The sequence below is a fragment of the Andrographis paniculata genome, unplaced genomic scaffold (genome assembly GCF_009805555.1).
Source record: "Andrographis paniculata isolate CXL003 unplaced genomic scaffold, ASM980555v1 Contig56END, whole genome shotgun sequence".
Lineage (NCBI taxonomy): Eukaryota > Viridiplantae > Streptophyta > Magnoliopsida > Lamiales > Acanthaceae > Andrographis > Andrographis paniculata.
Genome location: NW_026137591.1, coordinates 2,246,113 through 2,270,429, shown reverse-complemented (window position 1 = coordinate 2,270,429; position 24,317 = coordinate 2,246,113). Strand labels below are relative to the sequence as shown.

The 24,317-nt window shown below is 31.9% G+C and overlaps 1 protein-coding gene across 1 annotated transcript in view; it reads left to right on the top strand.

Annotated features, from left to right (window-relative positions):
• Nucleotides 1-24,317, top strand: part of LOC127256598 (uncharacterized) — a 95,597-nt gene that overhangs the window by 56,114 nt on the left and 15,166 nt on the right. The window lies entirely within an intron of this gene.

Genomic DNA, 24,317 nt, shown 5'->3' with positions numbered 1-24,317 from the left:
AAGATGGATGTGTTTATTTTTTTAAGTTTTGAGTAAATTAGTTTTTATATACATATATTTTGAAAAGTACAGAATTTAAATATAAAATTTAAAAATTTTGGCAAAATAAACTTTTGTAAGTTTCTTTTGGGTGAATTCGTAAAAAAAAAATATTTTTTTTTCTTTTTTTTTATATATATACAAAGTTTAAATAATAAAATTTTATAAAAATTAAAAAAACACACTGTATTTTGCTTGGCACCATAATAAAAATAATAAGATAGGGTATATTTGTATAAGAGTTTGGATTTTAGATTTGAGATTCGAAGATAAAATTTTTTAAATTGAAATAATTGTATAATATAAAAAAAAAAAATTGTACAAAATTTATTTTTAATTTTACAAAATTGCGTCAAATCTTAGTACTTCCAAAACTGCATCCAACTTTCTCATAGTTTTGTAAAGTCTTTGTCTAACCCTTCGACCGTCCTTATTGAATGGTGTTTGACCTACGCATATTCAAATTGTTAATGAGTTTCAAAGTCTTAAAAAAATAATAATATAATTGGATAAAATAACCGTATTTATAAAAAAGGAAAAAAGTAAAATATTTTTTAAATAATTAATTAGTAATTGGATAATATAAAATAGAAATATACATACTCTGTTGTTGAAAAAAAAAATTATTTTTTAAACTTTTTCAAAATAAATATGTTAATTTTTTATTTTCTTTTCAATATTTTACCATTTGAAGTTTACAAAATTTACATAAACAAATTATTTATTACAAAATATCACATAAAACAAAATATTTTAATAAGAAACTTAAACATTTAAAATCAATAAAATAAACGCATCCGAAAACTCCAAAACACTTGTCTAAACATTATTATTATTATTATTATTATTATTATTATATTGTGTCTTCTTCGAAACCAGAAACAGACACACGTGTGGTTACAGTTGTTGTACGCACTCCGGGGATCTCAGGTCCCTCCAGTCATTTCCTACTCCTCTGGAGCTTCAGTCCATGGATCTCCCAAGAACCAGTACACCTCGTGTGAGGTGGGGTGGGGTGGGGTGACTCGGGGTGCGTAACTGCCCCCCTCTCTATAATGTGTTTTTGGTGCTTTTACTTTTCCCATATTTCTCACATACCAACGGATTCTGTTTGTCTTTTTTCCATAACTCCTTTTTTTTTTTTTTTTTTTTTTTATTTTAATTTTAATTTATATATTTTATTCTTTTATTTCCATTTTTCAAAAACCACACGAAAAACGAATCTCTGGTTTGTTGAGGGCACCGCACCAACTTCAACCTTATAACGATTTTCCAACATCATTCATACATGCTTTTCTTTTTTTTTATTTTTTAAACTTTGTTTCTGTACGGTTTTAGTTTGAAATATTCTTTTAGGTTAAGTATTAAAAATTACATCAAAAATATAAAAAACAATTATAATTAAAATTTGTTCATATAATATTTTTTAATTGAACAATTACTCATAAATATTATTAGATAAAAAAAAATATACATATTAATATATATTATTCACTCGTAAAAAACTAATCATATAATACAAAATATTATTTTTTATATTACGAATAAAGTCTCATGTGCCATACACAAAAAATATTCGCTTAGTGTGACTTGTATGTCGAGCCTAGTTTGCAGGGTATTAGGTTCGGCCAGGTGTTTACCTAGTACGTACTTTCGGATAGCGACTGAACACTACAAGAAAATATCATTTTTGTAACGAAATTTTTTCGTTTTAAATTCACTTTTTCCGTTACTAATGATATTAGAGACGGAACTAATGATGGAATTACGTTAGTTATGTGATCTTTAGAAACAAAATTCCGTTACAAATATACTATTTTTTTGTAATGGAAGGTTCCCACGTCATAAAAATATATATATATATCAATTCAAACTTAATATTTTAAACATTTTTTATTTGTTCGGTTTGTAATCAAAATTAATTTTCCTACTATTTAAAAAATTCAGTAAAAAAATATACTTTTAAAATAAAATATTATATTAAAGTTCAATTTTTATTTTTTTAAAAAATATAAGCATAAATCCAACAGACTTTTTAATAAAAATATTATATTATGTGTTGTGAATTTATTGCCATATTTTTTTAATTTATCGAACAAATCTCGTATACAAAAATACGAATCAGTTAGTAGAGGAGGCAATTAATCGAATAAACCCAATACCGAATCAAAAATGAATTAACACATATTAAGACAAACACATATTCTGGAATTTGGAATGAAAACAAACAGCCCATTAAATCAATTAAATGCCATTGAAATCCTTCCTGTGACCTCAACCGAAACACGAACTGTGAAATCAATTCTTGATTTCTTCCCTATCGATAAACGGCTTCAGCGCACGGCGGCAGGCGGCGGCTAATTCCTTCTCCGACGGTCTCACAGCGACGGTTCCACACTAGGCAGCAACAAATCATCTTCTCCGAGCAACGACCGATGAAACAACAACTCCTAACTCCGGCGAGGAAACCAAAATCTAGCAGCTTCTGCGACGATTGCTCCAACCTTTTTCGAACTTTCTTTCACCGGCGAAGGGACGGCAGTTTTTGGCTCAGCCCCATGGTGCGTGATGGTCTATGGTAACCACGCCTCAAGGTAGAGGTCAACTCTTCACTCTAAACCTCGACACCCACCGGAATCGGCCACCGGAAAGGGCTATTCACTCGCCTGAAAAACCACTCGGAACTCACCAGAATCCTCTCGGGTCACCGGAACTCCATTCGCGGTTCTCTCCCTCTCCATCACTCCCACCCCCTCGATTTCACAATCCGTTGTATCTCACTCAAAACTGACTCCCAAATAAAACCCCCAATCTCACATTTTATATCTAATTAAATATACACACGGTTATAACCAACATAACAACATAACAAATTGACTTAGGGTTTGATATATGAGTTTGAGAATTGGATTTGGGTTCGAATCCGGTGGGCCGGGCTAAGGAGTGGGCCAACTTATTTATTTATCAAGGGACTTGTCGGATTAGGCCTTGAACGGCCAAAATTCCCAACAATCTCCACCTATTTTGGTCGTGATTTAACCAAATCCCAAATACGTATTTACTAGATATAGACTTACCTAGTATCAATGGATTTCATCATTGTCTTTTGTTTTTCGCTGCATCTACAAACAAACGTTAATGCAGATAAAACACTTACACAAAGAACACATAGATCCTAACATGCACCTAGATAGATCACATAACAACCTAGTACAAAGAGCACAAATACTACACAATCAAACAACATACATGCATATACACAAAGGAAAGCAAACACATGCCGAATACAAAAATATAGAATCACATAATAGGAGCTCCACCTTATTTGATATCTACTAGAGAACACTTAGCACTAGACACAAAGAAAACCTTAGGCACTAAACTTTACGGCTGTAGCACACACCTCTATGGGCTAAGCACAACCTAAGAACCTGGATCGATCGACCACTAACACTAAGATCTCCGGAGACGCAACCACTCAGACATCCTACCTAGAAGAACACTCAGCAACCTAGGAGGAAACCTAGAAGAATACTAAGCAACTAGGACGAAACCTAGAGGAACACTAAGCAACTAGGAACAAAGCTAACCCTAGAAGAACACTAAGCGACTAGACGGAAAGCAAAACACTAAGCACCGAATTCGATCGAATACTACCACTAAGAAAACCCGGGAGTGCAATCACAAAGCAATCAATCAAAACATGATATGACAAACAACTAATCACATAGTATACAAATCAAGAATGATGCATTTTTACCAAGAAATCACATAATGCAACAAAACTAATTTTATTCTTGATTATCCAATTTACAATTCTATTTAGGCATTTTCCAATTAACACCTAACATGCAATATCTAATACACAAAGAAAAGATTTAGCATGCATTCTACTACAACAATTTGGCTAGAACAAAAAAAATTTCACTATGCTATCAACATAACCCAAGAAACATAACAAGAATATAATCAAGGGACAACAAAACTCCCAAGAATATCACCAAGGAAAAATATAAGGAAAACAATCAATTCCAAGATTATACACCAATCTAATCACCAAGAAATGCATAGCCAACCAACATAAAGAAATTCAACATATTATCTAATAACAATTTCACCAAGATTCACCAAGATTAATATATACCGAAATTAGAGAGTTGAGGGTTTAGCCTTTTACCACGATTCGAGTCTTACAAAACTCAAACCAAATTATCTTTCAATTTCGGAATCGGTTTCCGGACTCAGATACCATTGTTGTGAATTTATTCCCGGATTTTTTTGGATTTATCGAATAAATCTCATATACAAAAATACGAATCAGTTAATAGCGGAAGCAATTAATCCAAAAAACCCAATACCGAATCAAAAATGAATTAACACAAATTAAGGCAAACGCATATTCTAGAATTTGGAATGAAAACAAACAACCCATTAAATCAATTGAATGCCATTAAAACTCTTCCTGTGACTTCAACCGAAACACGAACTGTGAAATCAATTCTTGATTTTTTCCCTATCGATCGAAGGCTTTGGCGCACGGCGGCAGGCGGCGGCTAATTCCTTCTCCTACGGACTCACAGCGACGGTTCCATACCAGGCAGCAACAAATCATCTTCTTCGAGCAACGACCAATGAAACAACAACTCTCACCTCCGATGACGAATCCAAAATCTAGCAGCTTCTGCGACGATTGCTCCAATCTTTTTCAAACTTTCTTTCACCGGCGAAGGGACAACGGCTTTCGGCTCAGCCCCATGGTACGCGATGGCCTATGGTAACCACGCCTCAAGCTGGAGGTCGGCTCTTCACTCTAAGTCTCGACACCCACCGGAATCGGCCACTGGAAAGGGCTATTCACTCGCCTGAAAAATCACTCGGAACTCATCGGAATCCTCTCGGGTCACCGGAACTCCATTCGCGATTCTCTCCCTCTCCCTCACTCTCACCCCTTCGATCTCACAATCTGTTGTATCTCACTCAAAACTGACTCCCACCTAAAACCCCCAATCTCACATTTTATATCTAATTAGATATACACACGGTTATAACCAACATAACAACCTAACAAATTGACTTAGGATTTGATATATGGGTTTGGAAATTGGGTTTAGGTTAAAGGGTTTGGGTCGAATCCGGTGGGCCAGGCTAAGGAGTGGGCCAACTTATTTATTTATCGAGTGACTTTTCGTGTTAGGCCTTGAACGACCAAAATTCCCAACATTATATAAATATATAAGAATTATAGACATCATTTTAGAAATTGTGGGTGAAGGAATTTTTTCTTTTTAATATATATATATAATATATCGTCGTTATAATAAAACAATATCTATATATTGATGTATAAAATAATATATTTGTTGTGTTTTTATATAATCTGTCAAATAACAATACATACAATAACATATGTTTCAAAATAAGAAAATCTAAGCAAAATACAAAAAACTTCATATTGAATTTACATACTAAAAATCAGGCAAAAATATTCCTGAAAATTGAAAAGTAATATAAAATCATATAAACAAGCCTAAGATTGAAATCAAAGAACAAACTTCATGTTCGATCTTCATGTTAGAATTGACGGGTTGAGAATTCAATTTTGGATTCCACCGCATCAAACAACGACAACGACACCCAACATAGGTCGGACAACAATGGCGTTGGTGGCTTCAGCAGTGCACAATGACGACTTCCTCAGGCGACACCTTCCTTAGGCGACGAACGACAGCTCCGGGCGACTCTCAAGAGATTCGACAAAAAAGATTTGGGAAACCTTTTTTTGCTTAGTCTACAACCTAATAACTTATTTATTACTAACCCAATCATCTCAAAACAAAAATCCAAACCTACGGATTTGATCTAGAACCCTCACTCTAATCGACTAATTTCCCCAATAATTCACAAAGTATAGGCAAAATGAACAACTTACGGAAGGAATTGAACAAGAACGATTGTAATTTTTCTGAAGAAAGAAAACCTCCAAAACCCACCAAGAAGAATTACGAAGAAGAAGAACCAGAACGCACTAATTTCTGATTTCACACCAACTGAACCGAAAATGAGAACGGGAGATATAAGGGACGGGTCGGGTCGTGGTTATAAAACAGGGCTGGGTTACAGGGTTTGGGTTGCGGTTCAGATTTGGATAATGGGACATGACATTCATCGATGGTTTCTCCCGTAGGGATGCATCACAGCCAAGTGACCATTTTTCGCCTAATCAAGTTGCATGAGAATTTCCAGGAAAGATTTACCAATACATAATAAACTTACACTCACAACAAACCTTAAGTAAATCCTGTACTTATAAATAAATATTAGTCCTGCAGAAACTAATAACTCATTAAAAAAAAAAAGGACAATTTAACGCAAAAATGAGGCAACATGCGAACTCCACTTTAGAAATAATCATAAAGTATATACATGTCATGACAACGCTAAGAAAAACATAGCGAACGCTTATACTAAAGACATCCTATCACATGCTTGAATACTCAGAAACACAAAGACAAGCACACATCACACTAAGAAATTCGACGTCGATCACAAAGAAGCTAAAAATATAGATTTGCACACATTATTACAAAGCTTAGCAAACTAACATGCAGTTAGACAAATACTCAGATATTCTCGGGAAACTAACAATTTAAATTATCCACTTAGTTTATGAAATACAAACATAAAGTACAAAGACAACAAAAAAGCACAATCAAATCACAACAATAAAAATTGATTTATTCTACTCAGTAACAAAAAATACATGCCATTAATCACAAATGATCAATAATCAAAACAAAAACAACATGCACAACAGATATCCAAGCTTCATAGACTTGATTTTCATGAAAAATTTTAGCATTTTTTTACACTACTGAAAATTTTGCTTGCACTGTTTTAACAACAAAAAATTTCAAAATTTATACCAAAATGTAAAACAGCAAAAATTCAGCACAATTTTATTAAGAAAGAAGTCAAAATATCAATATTTAAACAATTATCCTTTTACAACATTGACATAGTAAAAGCAAGTAAAGAACAATGAGAAATTCAATCAATATACATCATCTAAAGTTTTACTACACAAAACTATATTTAATTGATCATTGAATTCAATTATTTGATTTGTGTTATTTACTTGACCTCTATTAGTTACACAAGGATAATCTTTTAATATAATGGTATACTCCACCACAATCATTAACTATTTGATGATTTATTATCTCTATTGTTGTTGTTTTGATTATTCATTTTGAAAGTCTACCTTTAATCTGCATAATCTCGCCACTTGAGTTTTCAATCGATTTATTACTATATCTAAAGTAATGTTATTTCTACCATATTTAATTTCGGATTTAACATCACTATTGGAATCAGGAATGACATTCAAAAGCACAACTGGAGAATATTCATCAATATAAAACAACTTATTTGACAAGGTTACTTTCGAGTACAAGACATTTAACCTATCCCACAATTATTTTGTATTAAAAAACTTACCTAATTTCCTTAGTACATTGTCAGTTAAATACAATACAATACACGCACATGCACATTCATCAATTTCAACACGTTTTTTAATGTGTAACATTATCGTATGTACCATCTATTGCTCGAGAAAATTTTTGAGTAATTAAAGTACTTTCCATTCTTTGTTTCCAAATAGTAAAATTATCATCCCATGAAACGGTCGCATATTAAAAAAAAATACCCATAGGAGCAATTATTTAAAGAAAATATACGCCCACATAAGAAATCACTCAAAAAACATAGTATAAACAATTAACTACCAATTAGGCACAAGATTTGCAACAACAACAAACTAGAACCACAAAGGAAAATAAGATTCTCAAGATTAAACGCTATCCGCAATCAGCAATAGGTTCTTTTTCGGTTCTTTCTATCTTTCACATCAACCACAACTAAACCGTGTAGGAAGGTTCTTTCAGGGCTTGTTCGGAGATGATTCAGTTACCATAGAAATGGAAAAAATTAAAAAATAGAGTCCCTCCGTGGCCCCTTACTTAGGCAGATCAATCTCTTTGAGAGAATTTTGGTGTGCTAAGAGAGGAATCTCGTTAAACTTTTGGCCTGCAACTCACCGAAAGATCTCTCATGCTGCTGTGCAAGAGCTCTTGTTTTGAGTTCCGCTAAAAGAAAATAAAAGAAGCGAAAAAGAAAAGATTGTATAAATGGTCCATGAAGCCTTTCCCAGGTCAATAATTCCTTTCATTTTTCTATTGGTGAACAACCAAGTAACGTTCTCAACAAGCTAAATTTGAATTGCGCGCAAGCCCAAGCCCGCACCGTTATTATGGAAGAATTGAGCTTATTGTTGAGCTGGTTATTTTTCTTACTCAGAGTTCAAGGGCAACATATATATAGTCCCTCTTAGGTAGAAAGCTCTAAATAATCTTATCAGAAAAAATAAAAACTATTCATCTCCCTCCATGAATTTATTAGTGGGTAACCTTGAAAGTAGAAATGATACAAAAACCTTATCTTATATTAGAATGACCCTATTGAGTTCCATAGCTGGATAGTCGATTCCCACAACCAATCTTTTATCATGATTATGTATTTCTCTCATGGTTAGACTAAAGGAATCATTCATGTTCATAAAAGGACTTTATTCTATCATCTTAGATGCTCAGACTAATGATAAAAATTACCTATCACGCAAATTGGGACTGTTATCGGATTTTTTTTGTTAGAGGAAAACTCCAAATCATCATCATGACTATCCTTCGACACCTATCTCTTCTATTACGTTGGAATTTTCTCGAGAAAGGATTTGCTTTTTCCGTTTATTAAGCCACTTCACTGAACTGACCACACTATTAGTGAATTTAGGCTAAGAAGAATGAATATTCGACTACAAGCGGAAGAAGATGGAAAATAATGTGACGATCCGAGTACACACCTAGGCCTAATAAAGGGAAAAAACAAAATCATCCAAACCAAATCTAGAAACCAGGGAAACGAATATGACGGCTTATACTTACATGAAGACACAAAACAGACACTAGCTAAACGATTCAAATGTTCAGGATCAGTTGAAAGCCTATGGACTATAATATATATATACTTAATGACCATGGCATAAAACAAAGAATAATGTCCGACGATAATAAGTGCTCGTCCTCCCGTGTAAATTGTGTCTGTTCGAGTTTCAGCTTTGCTAAGGCACTAGCAAAGAAGTCATTAAAGCGAGCTCTTTAAAGTGTCAAAGTCCTTATCCGAACCACTATGTATGGAGTATATGTGTGTTCCAAAGAATAAATTCTTAAGATAAGCTATTCCGGAAAGAAATGTAAGTTTTAATGGCCTTCCTATTCATAAATCTCGCTACCTCTTAGCTAAAGACTGAGAGAGATTTTCGACAAGTACTAAAATTTCTGCGCATATGGACTTGCCGCTTCATAAGGACTTACTAATATACTACTTTCTTATATAGTTTATATAAATTACCAAAAATAATAAGAATTTCTAATTATAGTACAGTTCTTGCATCTCACATGTCTTACCGTCATTTATATGTATATATATATGAAGGCCGATCTTACTATATTGATTTTTTATTTTCTGCATTGTGCTGATAATATATGTATATAGTAAAAATATAAATAGCACAATGTAATATTTCGTGCAGCACATTCTACATTTTATCCCAACATATATCAATGTAAAAATAGCATAATATATCAATTTCGTCGGCTGCATCTAATGGAAATGAAAAAAAAACCTTGCAAAAGAAATACAAAATGAAAAAGAAAGAATAATTGAAAAGTCTGTGTCAGTATCCTAAATCCTATTGGCCTATCTCTATCCTCATCATTTATGGGTTTAAACAAAGAAATTATTTTTTAAATTCATATATTTATAAATAAAATTATATTATTATTATTTATAAAAAAAATATAATAAATATTATGTGTTTACACAGACGCACAGACAGATCCTCCTCTCCTCAACTCATTTTTTCTTCTATCATCAATTCTTTCATCTTAGCATTTCTATTTTTTTTTCTTGGCCATTTGGATCGGAAAATCCGCATGAAGAAAATGATTGAAGCTTGAAGGCACTGTGTATCAGTTATATTTGTATTTGTATCAGAACAATTTTTTTTATTTAGGTAAAAAAAAATTTTAAACCTAAATACACTATTTTATTTTCTAACTCTAATATTTAATTTTGCAATTTGTCTAATGCTACGATATTTGGTTTTTGTTTTTGCCTTCTCCTGTCTCTTGTTGGGTGTGAATTCGTAAGTATATTTTTAGGGTTTATATTTTTATAAAATTATATAGTTTGTCTTTATTTGTTTAAATATGAATTTTATTTCTTATGCCCTTTTTAATTAGGGCAAAACGAAAAGATATTTTCTTCCAAAATGTTCTAAATTAAAAGACGCTACATCAAGTTCTATCGAGCCAAATTCTAGTATTAATGTTAATGAGATTAAAAAAAAGCAGTGGCCATAATTAGATGAAGAGAATGATATTTTTGGTGATCTTGGTATTCGAAAACCAATTGAAAGCTATCCCGTTGAAATCAAAGATGAATTGAGGCGACGATATTTGGCCAATGAACCTTGTCAACCATTAGGACATGATTTTTCGCTAAGTCAATATGGTGAGGGTAAAAGAAAATTTCAAGAGGTATGGTTCAAAAGTTTTGTCTGGTTAGAATATAGTGTGTCTAAAGATGCTGCCTTTTGTCTTTGATGCTATTTGTTTGGTGAAGGCCATAAATATGGAGACAATGCATTCACTAAAATTGGATTTAAAAATTGGAAAAATGCTATTCAAAAAATTCAAGGAGCACGAGGGTGGTGGAAATAGTTCACATAATTATGCTAGAGATAAATGCTTTGGATATAAAGATCAAAAGCATAATGTGGATTATGTGTTTGCGCAAAAAAATAGTGAAATGAAGATTGCTTATCGCACCCGGTTAACTGATGTTGTTGATATAATTAGATATCTTTTGGGACAAGGCTTAGCTTTTCGTGGACATGACGAATCATCACAATACGCGCATCGAGGTAACTTTCTTGAACTCATCAGTTGGTATTGCGAGCGAAATGAAGAAGTAAATAGTGTAATAAATTCAAGTGTTCCTACCAACAATCAATTGACTTCTCCGGATATTCAAAGCAAATTATCAATGCATGTGCTACAGAGGTGAGAAATGTGATTTTGAATGAAATTGGAGATAAATATTTTTCTTTTTTAATTGATGAGGCGCGAGATAGTTCGGTAAAGGAGCAAATGTCGATAATTCTGAGATTTGTGAATGATGATGGAAAAGTGATTGAACGATTTGTTGGTGTAGTACATGTTAGTGATACTTGTTCGCAATCTTTGAAAAATGCCATTGATGATTTTTTTGCAAAGAATGGGTTGTCATTATCAATACTAAGAGGTCAAGGCTACGATGGTGCATCTAATATGCGAGGTGAGTTCAATGGACTTAAAACACTTATTTTAAAGGAAAATGGGCATGCACACTATATCCATTGTTTTTCTCACCAACTTCAATTAGTTGTTGTTGCTAGCGCGAGCAAAAATAGGTATGTCTTAAATTTCTTTGAGTACCTTTCTATGATTGTTAATGTTGCCGGAGCTTCATGTAAAAATAGATATAATTTGAGACAACAACAACATACTGCTCGTGTCAAACGTATAGAGGAATGTGGTGTTTTGACATGAAAAGGAAAGAATCAAGAAATGGTCTTAGCTCGAGCTGGTGATACTCATTGGGGTTCTCACTTCAAGACAATTCTTCGACTTTTTCAATTATGGGATGTGGTGAAAAAAGTGATTCAGGCAGTATTTGAGGATGGTGATGATCCAAAGAGTCGATCTGTTCCGGTTAGTTTGATTGATAAAATTGAGAGCTTTGAATTTATATTCATTGACCATTTGATGATGCGTTTATTAGGAATGACAAATGTTTTGTCATAAACTTTACAACAGAAGAATCAAAACATATTTCTTGTTGTGCACTTGATACAATCACTGAAAGATGAATTGGGATGAGGTAATTAAATTCTTGTTCATTTTATAATGATATTCAATTACTATTTTATAGTATTAATTTATTTTTTTATTTTTATTATTTTTATTATAGGTTGTTGATATTATTTCTCAAGAAATGAATGCCCGATTTTATGAGTTGAATTCTGAGCTGATTATGTGCATAGCTTGCCTTGATCCTAGCAATTCATTTGTTAGTTTTGATCTTGAACGGATATTCCACATGGCTGAGTTGTACTTAGATGACTTTACCGGGGAGAATTTAATGGAATTGAGATTACAACTTCGATCGTACATTCATTATGTGCGAAGAGAATCGGATTTCTCAAATCTTTCTGATATTGAAGGTCTTGCAAAGAAGATGGTTGAGTTCAAAGCTGATACTGCTTTTCATTTGATATATTGACTTATAGTACTAGCATTGGTCTTGCCGGTCACAACTGCAACATTCGAAAGATTTTTTTTCTGTTGTGAAGATTATAAAGACTGATTTGCGTAACACAATGGGAGATGGTTTTCTTGCGGATTGTCTAGTATGTTATATTGAAAAAAATATTTTTGTAAAATGTGAAATCGAAAAGATTTTACAGAGATTTCAAAATATGGCAACCTGACGATTACAATTGTCGCAATGGATATAAAAAATATTTTCAATATTTCACTTTTTATTATTAAGAGAAGCCCCTCCGATTTCAATGTTCTGGCTCCTCCACTGGTTGAAATATCGGCATAATTTTTCTTTTCTTTCTTTTCAACCGTCTGTTATGAATTAACATTGACATATTTTGTTCAATAATAACAAACCTATTTAATGTGTTCTAATATTTTTTCAGTAATCGAGTTTTTATCAGTGGCATCAACAATAACATTCATTGATTCAATTACTTTTTCGGCAATTGAACACTTTGTATATATGATTGTTAGATGAATAATCCAAAAAAATATTTTCCTCCGATCTAAAACCGAATTTATGCAACTTTATTTTTTCATTCACAATATAACACTATGTTCCAACAATTATTATTTAAAATGTTATATAAAACTATTCTTTATTTTAAAATAGTATTATAAAATTTTTATTTTCATTTAAATGATTATTATTTTGAAAATAGTTAGAGTTGCTTTTAAAATATATCCTAACAAACACATGATATTTACTATACATGCACGATTTTTTATACCCCCTTCATCTTAGTTAATGTATCCATTTTTTTAAATAGTAAATTAAGAAAAAATAATAATATTTTATTAATTAGTAAAAAAATGTAAGATTACTTTGATATTTTTTTGAAATGAATATTTTTGTAATATTTAAAAATATTTTAGTATTTAGACGTGTTTACTTTTACTAAAATTAAAAATAAATACTTTTGAGTAAAAAAAAAACAAAAATAATGAAAAACAATTCATTAAATTGAAACAAATAAAGTATATAAACCCACACTATTATTATTATTATTATTATTATTATAATTATTATTATTTATAAAACATTACATTCAACCCACTGTTTAAACAAGCTAAAAATTATGTCTGTTTGGCCAAAATTTTTATAATTCATTAAATTTTTTAGTTTGGAATATTAAATCGAACACTTAATTGTTTATTTTTATATTATAGTAAAAAATAATTTTAAATTAAAAACATCACATTTAAACTTATTTATATTATATTATACAACTATTTAAATTTGAATTTGAAACTTTCAACAAACACCATGTCTAGTGCTTTCAATTTTATTTTATTTTTTTATTTTTTAAAATTTCTTATATGTACTCATAGATTCTCGTAAAATATACTGTTATCTTTTATCAAATATTATATAAAAAGAATTGTATAAATAAAATATTGAACTAAAAAATAAAATCAAACTATTAAAAAACACACACACTTCACTATATTTCAATTTTTAATACATAATAAGACAATTGTGTACCAACACATCCACATCATACTAACTATTACTACCCAAATATGAAAAAAAAAAAAAAACAAAAAAAAAAAACGTCGGTGCAGGACAACTTATATATATATATTTATTTTAAAATATCACATCACATCTACATCTAGAAAATTTAATCAATAATTTTTAAATACCAAATTGGCATACAGCCATGATAATGACAACAGTTGAGGACATAAATTAAACCTAGTTTATGTCACACGACATCAACAAAATAGAAATATTTTTAATTATATATATAATTAATTAAGTATGTGGATGGAATAATTAGCATATATAGATTACCAACATTATTGAACTTAGGGAAGCATCAAAATGTCCTTTTAGTATAATACAAAAGCATTAGGTTCCTACTAATTAAATAATTTTAAATATTTTAATTGGTTCCATATAATTTATTTCATTAAAATAAATAGTTTTGTATGGGTTTAAGGTTTTCTTGGATTTTGGGGAATGTAAGTTTACTTTTGAGAACCTAACTCTGGATTTTTCAGATTGAATAAAAATGTTAATAATTAACAATGTGAATAAAATATTTGTCAATGTCAGTTCTTGGAAATGCAATTAAGGATCTGATAAGAACAAGAATAACAAAGACTGACAGGTTTTAGTTGTTTTATTTTTAGATTACATCAAAGAATTAAATTAACAAATTAAATTAATGCCATGGTTTTTAAATTGAATTGGGTTCATTTGTATTTACGGATGTGAAATGGGGCGGGTTAGCCCGGACCCGTCCCGGAACTGTTCTTAATGGGGCAGGTTCGGGTCTAAATAATATGTTTCGGGGCGGATTGTGGATTTAAAATTTTAAATTCGGTCGGCTTCGGGGTGGGTTACGGGTTTTACTAAAAATCCGCCACAACTCGGACCCGGACCCGGACCCGAATCCGAATATTTTTTTAAAATCATTATAACTAATATATATGTACATTTATATAATAAAAATATATTATTTATTTACTTAAATAATTTTAAATATAAAATTCAATTAGTCGTCTGCTCCAAATAATTTTTTAAAATTATTATACCTAATATATGTATATTTATATAATAAAAATATATTATTTATTTATTTATCTTATTTTTATGGATCAATATTTGATTGTTTTTAGATTTTTTTTGTGCTTTTAATGCTATTTGTTTTAGTATTCGATTGTTAAAAAAATATTTATTATTATATATTTAAAAAAGAACGGGTTTGTCGGGTTGGCTCCGAACCCTCCAGGTTTGGGGCAGGGCGGGCCCTAGGGCCAAGTGGAAGCGGGGCGGGGCGAGTCTCGAAGCCTAATATTTTCTAGCGGGGTGGGTCTCGGAGCCTGCAGAACCGTCCCGAAACCGTCCCGAACCTGCCCCGTTGACATTCCTATTTATATCATAATTTTTTATTTATACTATAATATGACAAGACCATATCATTTAATAACTATTAAAATCCCCTTTATTACTGTTGTAATAATAAATTTTAATTGCCTTTTGTGGTATAATATTTTATCATTAAATTAAAGGAAATACTATTCTTGTTTGTTTAATTTGTAGAATATAATTTTATCATCCACTTATTCACCCTGACTCTTTATATATATATATATATATAGAAATAAAAGAAAAATAGGAAGATGTGTGTTTGTTTGAAGGATTTTGGTGGATTTCCACTATTCATCCAATTTTTTCCCCCCAAAAACATCAAATCAAACACCTATTTTTCATTTTTTATATTATACTAAAAATCAATTTTACATTCAAAACATCAAATCAAACCCTATTTATATCACATCATACAACTATTCAAATTCAAAATTTTTACTATTCAAATCCCAACTCAAAATCCAAACCCCCAAACAAACACACCCTAGACATAACGAGTTAATAGATTTTTACTAGGCTACATTTTCATTCCTTACTATTCACTAGTTAATAGATTTTTCAATGAATTTTTTTTGAAAAAATATATATCTTCTGCGATGAATTCGATTTTCAAATTCTTTTAGTTGTGCAACATATATATTTCCCTAACGATATATCAATGTGTTTTAGGAGTGATATAATTTTCAATGACATTATTTTTGTGTGGGGTCTATTATTAATGTAATTTGTTCGTTCATGTTGAATTCTTAAAGATATTAATTGCACTTGTATTATCAAGTAAATAGTAAACTGAGCATTGATAATTTCATAAAATCTTCAAACATTTGTTTCAATTATAACAATTGTGATCAACAACTTCTGGCGGCTATATACTTGGTTTCCGTAGTAAACAATGCAATTGAATTTTATTTATTCGAATGTCCACTAATAACATTGTTACCAACAAAGAACAACTTTCATAAGTGCTTTTCCTACCATCATAATTTTTAGTCCAATATGGATCTGTATATCCAATTAATTCAAGTGAAGATCGGTTTGAATATCATATACACAATTCAGTTATAGACTTCACATATCTAATGATAATTTTCACGGTTTTCAAATGTGATTTCTTAGAAATATATTGAAATCTAGCACATACTCTAACACTATATGAAATATCCGGCATGCTCACAGTCAAATATAAAATGGCACCGATCATGCTTCTAAAAGTTACTTATCAACACTTATTCATTTTTCATCTTTGCTAAATTTGTCTGTCTTGTCCTACGAGAATCCTACACCCTTACAATTTTCCATGTAAAATTTTTTTACCAAATTTTGAGAATATCAAGTTTGACCTAAAAACATACATTATTTACACGGTCTAATTTGTAATCTAAAAAGTATGTTACTCTCTATTCATACTTCTATTCATGCTCATCTTGAATTCATATGCATTAGCTTAATAAACCCATCTTTCTAAGTATCATTCATTGATCCAAACACTATATAATCAATATAGATTTTTGCAACCATAACATGATGTTCATCCCGGTTATGAACAGTATTTTATCAATTGATTTATGAATGTAATTTATATCCAGAGATATGAATACAAATGGTCATACCATGCTTTGGGTGCTTGTTTTAGACTATATAAAGCTTTGTGCAACTTATAATATACAATTTGTATTATGTTGGCACATCCGCTCACTGTGGAAGATAGCATGAACATTGATTGTGCTTGCTGTTGAACATAGATGTTTGCCATATTTTTTTACTAGAATAATATATTTTTGGATGTTGAAATTGTAGAGCAAAGATGTGTTATTTCTATTAGAAAAAACGAGCACTTCTGAAGCCTGCATTTCCATGTTGAAAATTGTTATGAAACTGTTGTTAGGATATGGGTTTTGGCTACCCCTTTAGCACACGATTTTAATGTATGTTGTTGTTGATATGGTGGAATTTGAAGCTTGGAGCTTTTAGTAGTATCGCTCGCCTCAGCCTAAAAAACTACCTATTTACCTTTACTTTTTCCTAACACATCTTGCCTTTAAGAATTTTAGTGATTTTTTTGACCTGGACAAAGAGGTTATCCAACCTACATCTTACAAGATAGTAATAGACACTTCATACAATCCTCTCCATGGTTGTGGCCTAGTGGCTTCTTGCCATTTATTTGGAGTGACGACTATTTTTACAATTATTTCCTAGGCCTCTAAAGATAACTGACTGATGAGAGAGTTTTCAACTACAACATCCATTGAGGATCTAAATTCCAAACTAATTTCCATATAAATATTTGAATCTTAAGATAGTTTGGGATCTTATAATAAGGACAATTTCTTAATAGTTGCTTATAGATACTCCAGGCCTAAGGTAAAAATTCATTTAGAGTTTATTTAAATTGCATGATCTCTATTTTATGTTGGATTGTCTTTGATGCAGGTTGAAACTTGGTGATGAACACCTGAGCTTTTCCTTGAAGGTGGTGGAATGCTCGATTGAGTTAATCTATCTTCTAACTTCGTCACTTAGAGAAAATGGAAACATATAACTCTTTTACCTTAAAAGTTGAGCAAATGCATAAGAAGTTTCTTAGATAATCGTGAACTTTCATAATGAAGTCTGCTAAAAGTGTTTTGACTAACAAGAGAGATTAGAGCGGGCTTCAGCTATAATAGCCTTCCGAATGTGATGCAATATTTGTTATTAGAGATAATTTAAAAGAGTTCTGTAATGAGCATTCATAAGGGTCTTAGTAGTTGGAATCTTAGTTTCTACTCATTATTGAATTGCCTGAATATTTGTGCAACAATTGGTAAGTGGTGTTGTTGATAAAATAATGGTGGAATAAGTGCGAGTTATGGCTTGCTCACGGATCAGTTAAACTTGTAGTATTTGGGATTATTAGACACTAGAGATATGTTGTTGTATGTTAGCCATCCATATATGAATATTGATACAAGCTTGAATCAATTGAAGATCAGCTTCAACAATTGGTGAATTTCCTCATGATCTAGATGAGTTGGATTTGGATGTGGCATTGGTAGTAGTTGGTAGGTTCTTTGGTTCAACATGATTCTTTCTCTATGAGTTCTCTAAACAAACATCTTTGTGTTTGAGAAAAAATAACAGAACTTCGTTCGTGTTAAAAATGTTCCACAGGACTTTTGTGAATATTGTGCCACATTAAGTTATAATTGTTTAAAAAATAAATAATAAAATAGCGTATACAATTTTTTACATAGAACTCAAAATATTCCTAAGATATAAATCTTGAAATTAAAAGCTCTGAAAATGGTGCCAAAATTTAATGATACGTAAAACTGGTGGAAATACTATGAATAAAACTTGTGTTTATGGTATATAGTTGGTGGTAGATTTATGATAAAATAAATTCGAAGTTGTAGTTGTCTTACTTACATCAAATATAGATTTATATTCTTTTATATTTGTGAGTTTTCATGTCAACTAAAAAATTTTAAGTCGCAAAATAAGTTCAAAGTAATACGTATAGTGATGTATGCGAACAATAGACATGAAATAATACTGACTTGAAAACATACAAAAAATAGATTTTATTCTACTGAAGCAAGTAAATATGAAACCTAACGAGTATATATTATGATGAGATTAAATATGGTGAACAACAGTGCGTGAGATATAAATGAGTAGTGTTGACGGATTTATGGGTGTTATGAGAGTTTGAGGTGTACGGGATATATATGCATCGCGAAGTGAAATTGGATAGTAACAATGGAAATCGGTGTTGGAAAATTTTGACTGAGATCTATTGTAATGGTCAAATGTGGGAAGTTGAGAAAAAAAATGGGATAAAGAAAAAAAAAAGAAAAAAAAAAGAAAAAATAGAACTAACATAAGAAAGAGATCTAACACCATCACTTTCATTTACAAGTTTTTACATTCCTTTCTTATTTCTTTTATTTTTCTTTCTATGTTGTTATTGCTTTACATTGTTTTCTATACCATTCCTGCACCTTCGGATTTTCTTTTTCTAAATTAATATAGATTTATTTCCAGCCTTGGTTCCTGTTTTAGTTTTCATTCGTATAATGAGATTTCATTATAAATCATCATAGCCAATCAGTATCAGATCCATCCGTCGCTATTGATTTCATTCGGATCTATTACACATTATTTTTCTTCTTGCAACACCAGTTCAAATTCTTTCTTGAGGAGGTCATAGAGCCCGAGTGACGTTGATTTCGACGGGCTTAAATTTATTAGGTCATCATCGACAATTTTTAGCAACATCAGATTGAGACACCTAGTGGGACTTCAAAGAGTCTCACACATATATTTAGTTGTGATGTCCCAAGTTACCTTCGCCAAAAAGTTTCACCATGTCAAAAAATAATGGAATCGTGGAGAAGCATCGTCGCAACCCACTGTGGGAGAGGTTGAGTGCGATAAGTCCTCTGCAACACTGAGGCGTGATGATAGGCTGATTACATTACTGGAAAGTGTTCTCCAAGATCATATCCGGGGGAAGATTCAAGCGGCACTCCACGGGTCGGCACTAGAGCTTTTTCGATATGTTACGAATGTCTTAAATCTCATCATCCGCAATGAATTCGCATAGATGAGGAAAAATGAAGCTCTTAAGGGGAAATTAGTGACAATCAACCCCAAACACCTTGAATTCGATCTCCTAGTGAAGATGTCATGAGAGGCAATGGCAGATTTTTCATCCGCCCCACTCCAATATGGTCATATGACCATAATAGGCAAGGGAACCAGACCTGAAACATCTTGGCCCGGCACCATGAAGGTGGGAGAATCCAGACGATCATCAGAGTAGGCCATTTCTGGGCCACCTCCAAGTTTCGGATATGATTGTTTCACTTTCGTCACAATGGTATCATAATCCATTGTTCAGCAAAGTAGCATGACAACAGTGTAAAAGGCTTCTTACACATGTGAGGGCATGGCCACCAACAACTCCAGAATCATCTCACATCTTACTAGCTCCAGAAACGACCTGGGAAGCGGGATCTCCGAGAATGGCCTGAGGTGCAGCTCCACCAACACCATCTCCAATTGGAGGGCCCAATCAATCATCAAAGAAGTTTTTTCACATTTTGAGAATATCTTTATGTTGTCGGCATCAGTGCCAACGAGATACAAAAAGGGGAAATGAGTGTGATTCCTACCACAAGGATTGATTCACTAAAGTTTCCAAAGCCAACTTCACACCCTCAATCAGGTCCCGAACATCCTGGAGGGCAATTTGAGGTAGCTCCATAACCACGGCCTCTCATCAATCCTCAAGCGATTGAGGGGGTTGTCTGGCGCTTGTATGGAGACCTCATTCGGTTGCCAGCGAGGCCCAATTACCTAAGGTCATTTCCGGATCAAATATTAAACAATCATCCTCTCCACCGGAACGTCCAAATTCCATAATTCACACTTTTTTCTTGGAGGATTCTCTCAAAACCATTGAGCATATCAGCTAGTTCATGGTGCAATGTGGAGGAGAATTCAAAAATATTTGTTGGTACAAACTTTAGTTATTTTCATTGTCCCTGACTAGATCATCTTTGACGTGGTATGCCTCATTATCTTCAAATTTGTTCAAGATGTGGGAAGATCTAGAAATAGCATTCCATGAACGATTTTACAGCCGAATTTCAGATATCAAAGCCTTGCACATCACCAATTTGCACTAGAAGAATGGAAAATCCGTTAAACAGGTCCTCGAATATTTTTTTAGGGTCGAGGGTCGATTCCAAGTGCGCATACAACATGAACCAGAAACTTCGGGAGAAGCTAGCGCTCCAGGAGTACCGGGACTTTCAACAACTAATTTCGAAAGCTATCAAGGCAGAGCAACTCCTGGATGCTCAGACACCCTGGGACCGAAAACATCAAAACGGAGCTCATCATTCATATTCACAAGAATGCATATCCGAAAAAAACGTATATGCGACCCCCTTGATCAAAAACCTAAATCGAAATGTGGATAACTATTCTCTGCTTCGATCAATACCAAAGGAGTTCGCTCGGCGAAAGCCTACGGATCAGCTTCCGGTTTCAACGGAAATAAAAAGAATCTTGTCCCGAGGAAGATGAAGTTCAAGAGAGGCGAAAGGTCGGTTAAACCTATGAGGAGCTCAATGTGGAATAGGTTGTCACCTAATGACACAGTGGTAGATCTCAACTTTGAAAAATATGGAAAAGTATGGCAAGTGACCTTCATGGACCAAGTGATTGTTACACCACACTCGACACGCTGCTCTGAACAGTCCCTGAGGATCGGAGCTAGATTAGTAACCAGAGGATGAACAAAACCAGTTCTCTCACTTGAATGCAAATGCAGAGTAGACAACGTCAGCACCAGACAACTAGGTATGGTCGTTGGGAGCTAGAGCAGTAGGATAAAAAATTCTAGACAGGCTACATGCGGGATAAAATTAATTTTCGGCACTGGGTCGGACGCGTAAAAAATGGAGGCCAAAGCTAGTAATTCTGAATGACAAAGCTTCTCCCAAACAACAATCCCCTTCCAGAGGATTTTACAGCTTCAGCTCCGGGGGACGAACTTAAGATTGGGGTTCTTGATAATGAGGGAACTTCAGAGGCCAGTCTCGATATCATAGTCTATGATCAAGACTTAGAGCGAGCCTTACAATGCGAAATTGACTTCAAGGTCGATGCGTTTGGATTTTTGCCAAGAAAATGCGAGATCCTTCAACCCCAACCACCGTGCTTTCTAGGGAGAAAATATGACCCTAGAACTACCCGGATCGATTCTTTGCTGAATTAAAAATAAAAAATAAAAAAGAAGTTTCACGAAGTTGGAGGAACCAGTTCCATGCATATGAAACTGTCATAATGAAAGTGTCATGTAAAGCTCAAACAAAATTATCGCCGAAATCTTATACAAAAATATTGGACTTCAAAATTTGACATTTCATACGAACTTGTTGGCTAAACATTTTTGTGGGGGGCATTTGTTATCCAAAGTGTTGTTGTGATAGTTTTAATATATAAAAACTATTTTATCCTTACGATGTATAAGATTAATATGAGAATATTGATATAAATAAGTATAAATATGAAAATATTTTTATTGTGTAGTATGATCTACACATAGTAGAAAAGAAATTTTTATTTTATGTTTAGACAACAAAAAATGACAAAATATATACTTACTAAGTAGAACTGTTAACGAGCCGAGCCAAATATAATTTTAAGTGTTCATGTTCAATCGTTAACGTTCGTGAACAAGATTCGTGTTCGTTAGTTAAGCTTTCGAGCTCGTTGGCATTGTTTGAGCTCGGCTCGTTAAAAATATTTATTGTTTGAGCTTGTGTTCGTGACGGCTCGATGAGGCTTGATTGAGCTCGTTCGAGAGCGTTTGTCTCACTTTTTAAAATTTATATATAAATTAAAATGAAAATTTGAAATTATTTTATTTATTTATAAATTATAATTATATATAATATTTATAATAAATATATTATTTTAACGAATGTTCGCGAACAAAGTTCGGGTTTGTTCGTTAAATAAACGAGCATGTTTATGATGTTCGGGTCAACTTGTTAACGTTCGCGAACGAGCTTTAACCGAGCTGAATTGAGCTGAAGCGAGCCGAGTTTACGAACGGCTCAGTTCTTTTAATAACTCTATTACTAAGTTAACAAATATAGTATATTATATTGAATTATTATTTTTTATGAGTTAATAAAATATACTTATATTGTGACTATATATCCATATACTTGATAAAACGTATCATAATATATATATATATATATCCATATATATTATTTATTTATTTTTTATTATATATGATTTTATTTTTAAAAAAGTAATATATTTATTGAGGTATATATTATTTTAAACCATCTATTACATATTTTAAATTTATTTTAATCAAATACATTATATTATATCTACACCATCAACTAACAAAGTTGACAACCAAAAAGATGCTAATTACAACATTGTACAAATATTTCCTTATCTAATTTCTTAGCCCAATAATTATATATATATATATATATATAATGTTACATTTATTTGGAAATAACTCTCAGAATAATAATTCTTTCTATTCGACATCCATTCGGGTCGGGTGCTGATTCTATATCATATGAAAGTATAAAAAACAATACATGTATAAAATATTAATTTGTATTGTTAATTTTATATTCACTACAAGAAAAAATCATTTTTGTAACAAAATTTTTTTGTCTTTAAATCTATTTTTTCCGTTACTAATGACATTAGAGACGGAATTAGTAATAGAATTACGTTAGCTACGTGAACTTTAGGGACGAAATTTCGTTACAAATATATTATTTTTTTGTAGTGTATTTTGTGTTTTGAAAATTTATATCTAATGTGCTGTAGCACTGTATTGAAATATTCATCAAATTACTTTGTAATATTCATTGGTGGGCTACAGCCAACGAATTTTTTCTTTTCCCTTCCCTGCCGTATAATTGCAATGACTTAAAATTTTATATTCGTTATACTTTAATATTAATTTAAAATAATAGAAAAAATAATACTGTATTTTATTGATAACGTAAATAGTGGTAATTTGAGTTCTAAATCACAACCAAACCATCCCTATATTTCTATACAATTTATACAAATAGAATATTCTGTGATACATATATATATATATATATACTATTTAGTTACACGTTCAATGATATAAATATAAAGTGATTGAAATAAAGACAAAATAAATGGCTTTTTATCTCACGTGCTTAGTATATATTTGTAGCAATTTAATTTAACGATAAATTAAAAAAGATGTTCCAAAAATATAGAATATACAAAAGTTGTTAACCATTAAAATGTATTTTGATTAAAGGAGCAGCTTTCTTTGAAAATTTACGAAAGATATGTTGTAAGCATGCAACGCCACTTTCTTTAATCCACCA